Here is a 4,798-nt window from a genome sequence, read left to right on the forward strand (position 1 = left end):
AACTCCTTATCTACACATATAAAAATAAAACAATGATGGTGACCTGGGTATTTCTAAAATTGTATTCTGTTTTTCCATATTATGTTTTACAATGTAATTAATAAAGATTCTGCATATATTAACATCCATCCCCTTCTATCTCATCTGTATGTCCATTACAGAGCATATATGATTTCTATTCATTGCTATGTTGTGGTGAAGAGATTGTCTGAAGTAGTCCTATATTTATGCAGGTAGATCTTAAGCTACGGTGCTCTTGTTTATTTGCTTGTTCGTGATCAGTATGTCTGAAAGATGGTAACTATTGCATCAGGTATGACGATTAAAAAATATTATTGGTGCCTGATATACTGTGATGAAATAGGTAAGTCGATTCATAATTTGTTAATTAAATTAGAAAAGAAATTCCTTTGGATTTGTCCTTTATGAAGAGTTTTTTTTTTTAACGAATTCCTTGGGATGTTTGTTGTGTAATATATATCACATGCCTCAACCTTTAAATATGAATGTAGAAAAGTTATCAGAATGAGCCTAGAAAATATTGTTATGGGGGCGCCTGGGTGGCTCAGTGGGTTAAGCCGCTGCCTTCGGCTTAGGTCATGATCTCAGAGTCCTGAGATCGAGTTCCACATTGGGCTCTCTGCTCAGCAGGGTGCCTGCTTCCTCCTCTCTCTCTGCCTGCCTCTCTGCCTACTTGTGATCTCTCTGTGTCAAATAAATAAATAAAATCTTAAAAAAAAAGAAAATATTGTTATGAAATATTTTTGTTCTGTTATATTATGTTATCTTAGGAAATAATGGTAGTTATTTTTATTAGCATTTCCTACTTTCCACATGCCCTTACAGATGAGATATCATGTTTTTCCTACTCTGTTTATTGTGGTTGTTATATTCTTCATGATCAATAACAATCAATGAAAATTCATAACATTAATTTTCTTTGGGAAAGTGATATTTTAGCAAGAACCCATGACCAAAAATTTTAGCTGTTGTTCTTCCAGGAGATGAGACTATCAATGTTACTGAAATTTCAAGAAATAGAACTTATTAATTGTGTTGGTTGATGTTTATTGTCTCTGAACTTAGAGGTGCATAATTCAATTTAAAATTTATTTTGGGGGTGCCTGGGTGGCTCAGTGGGTTAAAGCCTCTGCCTTTGGCTCAGGTCATGATCCCAGGATCCTGGGATCGAGCCCCGCATCGGGCTCTCTGCCAAGCAGGGAGCCTGCTTCCTCTTCCCTCTCTCTCTGCGTGCCTCTCTGCCTACTTGTGATCTCTATCTGTCAAATAAAATAAATAAAATCTTTAAAAAAATGGAGTGGACCTTATGGGGGTGCTTATCTGAAATTGAGGGACATTAAAAAAAGAAAATAAAATTTATTTTGAATTGAAAACAAGATCTTACTGAAGTTTAGGCATCCCACTTTATATCAGGCCTCCAGTACATTCTAATTTATTTATAGAAAATATCATAAACATGAATGACACTTTTCCTATTGCATTTATATGAAACTGCAATGACTCAAAGATGTCAGATTTGAAAAGCACTACCTTTCTATAATTTCTGTTTCCTAGGAGGAATGGATATACCATTTTAGCACAATTATCCAACAGTATTCAAAACCACCATGTATTTTAAAACATAGTTACTACACCCTAAAAATAAAGTATGAAAATGTATAAACAACCAAATCTCTATCTGTAAATGAAATACTCCCACACAGACGGGTTTTAAAACTTTCTAACTTAAGGAATGTGATAGCACAGACTCAGGGTAGTAGTTTCAGTGCCTACAGTATACTTTCAGGGAGAGAGTAATGTAAGCTCTGAGTCACTTTCTGCCTAGAGATGACCTAATAGTGGTTCTGGCATTGTTTGTTTGTTTTTGAAAATACGTGTCTGGGCGTCATTCAGAAAATGCAGAGTTTGGCAATCTATATAAATTAAGGATGATCTATTTGAATGTTTGTCTTTCATTACATCAAATTAACATAATTGGACAGAAATTCCACTAAATTAAGCATTGTTAGGAAACGTGTAAATTGGAGCTGCTCAAAATAGTTGCTCTTTGAACTATGTGCTGTTGGTTCAGGATTAGATAAGGAGATGGAAGGCAAACCTAAATCATTGCTTCCTTTTCTGAGAGATTCTCAGCATATTTTCTTAAAATTAGCTGAAATAAACAATGTGTTTAGTCGCAAAGTGATTTGCATTTTTGCTCAAACTCCCTATCTCCTTGAGAATTATAACAAATATTTCATGAAACATCATTGATCTTTACTTTGTTCCACTGCTGTCAAGTACATTCAGAGATGCCAGTTAAAAGTGTTAGTGTTGAGATGAAATGTCATGCATTTTTCTTCACTTCCATGCAAATGAACACAGTAATTTATTAAGACACAATGAAGAAAAAAAAAATTGACAATGAGTTCCAGATTTTAAAAATCACTTGCCATTCAATCCAAATTGTGAGTTTCATCGGTTACCGAACACTTTATAATGCACCCCCGGTAATTTTACAGAGGTTACTTTTTTCTTACCAATTCTTGATTATTCTGTCTTGCAATGCAGAGAAAGCTAACTAATTTAAAAGAAACTTCCGTTAATTTTGATTGTTATAAACTTAAAATTGATTAATTTCCATATACAGAGTTTAAAATGTTCACAATTTACATTAAATATATATTCTGTGTATACCTTGGAAAAATTATACTGAAAATTGAAATTAAAATGATGTTGTATATAGCTGCAAGAAGCCGCCTGTCCCATTTCATCTTACTATATAAGTTGTGTCAGGTAATTTATAAAATCCCTACTGCATAACAAATCTATTTTTTGTTGGAATGGGTAGTAATGTTTCTTCTTATTTCGAAATTAGAGTAGGTCTATGAGTGCATCTGCAACTGTATTTTTCCTAAGTGGCTTCATGGTCTTGAACTGAGAAAGCTCAGAACATTAAACATCAAAATTATATATTTTGACATAATTAGACATCAAGGAAATGCAATTTCCTGTAGGCACTGAGATATCACTACACACTTACCAGAATGGCTAAAATAAAATATAATGACAAGCCCAAAAGAAAAAAATATACCATTTGATGATACACAATGGCAAGTTGTACCATAACTTAACCATCTCAGACTAGTGTAGTGTTAAATTTGTTTTTCTAAGCCGTGTTTTGGGTCACTTAGCACCTTTCAAGGGTATAAAGTGCTATCATTTTACTTAAAACTGTGAAATTTGGTCAGATTTAAATTTCAATTTATGTTAAAACATTGTGTAACCTGTGTTTAACTTTGACATTTGTTCCCTCTGTTCAGTGAATACACTATATCATATTCTGAAAAATACACTAATTTTCATTTTGAAAAATATCCCTTTTTCCTCTTATGGTAATTATTAATATGAATTAATAGTAGAATTTGATATGGTTCCATATGACCATAAATACTTTATTGTATATTATCAAATTTAATAATGAATATAATATACTTCTTTGGACAATTTTTAAAGACCAGTCTACTCTTAAAACAAAAAAATGGAGACGCACTTCTTTAATTCACACAAATTTCATTTTATTATATATAACCTCAGATAAATTTCAACAAATCATAATTTATTAAAATTATGTCTACTTAAAAATCTCATAGAAGTGTAAAACCATCAAAAATAAAAATAAACACACACAACACACACACATCACCCATGTATTGGCAAATCACAATTGCTGTAACAATACATTAGGCATTCCACAGTTAAGGGCTATCAAAATTTCCATCAGTGACAAAAAGATTTGTATCCAAATGGACTGATTTTCCAGAATCCAAGAAAAAGTCTCCTAGGGTTTATTCAAAGGTAAATATTTGAACAAATCCTTCTTAAATTTAGGAAATTCAGAACATACGATTAAAGAATATTTGCAGTGCAGACTATATTCAATCATTCCTTCAAAATGTGCCTTTGAGTACATAATTCTGTTTTCTCTATCTAAATTGAGCTGTCCTCCAAGGAAGTTTTCCAAAATGTGTGTCTCGGTGTGATCAATGTTCTAAAACCTAACATGCTTCATTGTATTTTTACTGTGCTCTCAAATTTAATCAATAATTTGGCTTGATGTATAATACCTAGTTTCAAATATCTTTTCCATCTATACAAACACCCAGCTGTCTCCTTTATATGCTATTACTATTGAGAATTGTGCTGTCAGTATTATTCTTATACATTTTACGTGATCTGTTCTTCTCTTGGGCATCATTTATGCTCTTCTCTGTTTTTGATATTCTTAAAACTCACCATAATGTATATGAGTGGTTTTTTTTGTGTGTAGTTTTTTGTTTTGTTTTGTTTCAGATTTCTCATGTTTGGCATCATTTTAAGTCTGGTATCTTTTATCTTTCTTTAATTCTCCAAAATTTATCTCAGTATTTTTTTTTTCTCTTCTGCTGCATTTGGGCAGAAGTCATTAATTTGTTTGTTTGTTTGTTGTTCCCAACTCATTTATTCATTTTACAGCTATATTCATCTTAGTCTCCATTTATTGTATTCTTTATTTCAACAATTTTCACTTAATTTATATTCACAGTATAGTATCTTTCTTTTCCTTGTATATGTATATCATTATTTTATCATATATTTTAAGCTATATTAAAAAACATTTTATTTATTTATTTGACAGTGAGAGATCACAAGTAGGCAGAGAGGCGGGCAGAGAGAGAGGAAGGGAAGCAGGCTACCTGCTGAGCAGAAAGCCCGATGTGGGGCTTGATCCCAGGACCCTGAGATCATGACCTGAACC

This window comes from Mustela lutreola, chromosome 8 (assembly GCF_030435805.1).
Source record: "Mustela lutreola isolate mMusLut2 chromosome 8, mMusLut2.pri, whole genome shotgun sequence".
In the NCBI taxonomy this organism is placed as follows: Eukaryota; Metazoa; Chordata; class Mammalia; order Carnivora; family Mustelidae; genus Mustela; species Mustela lutreola.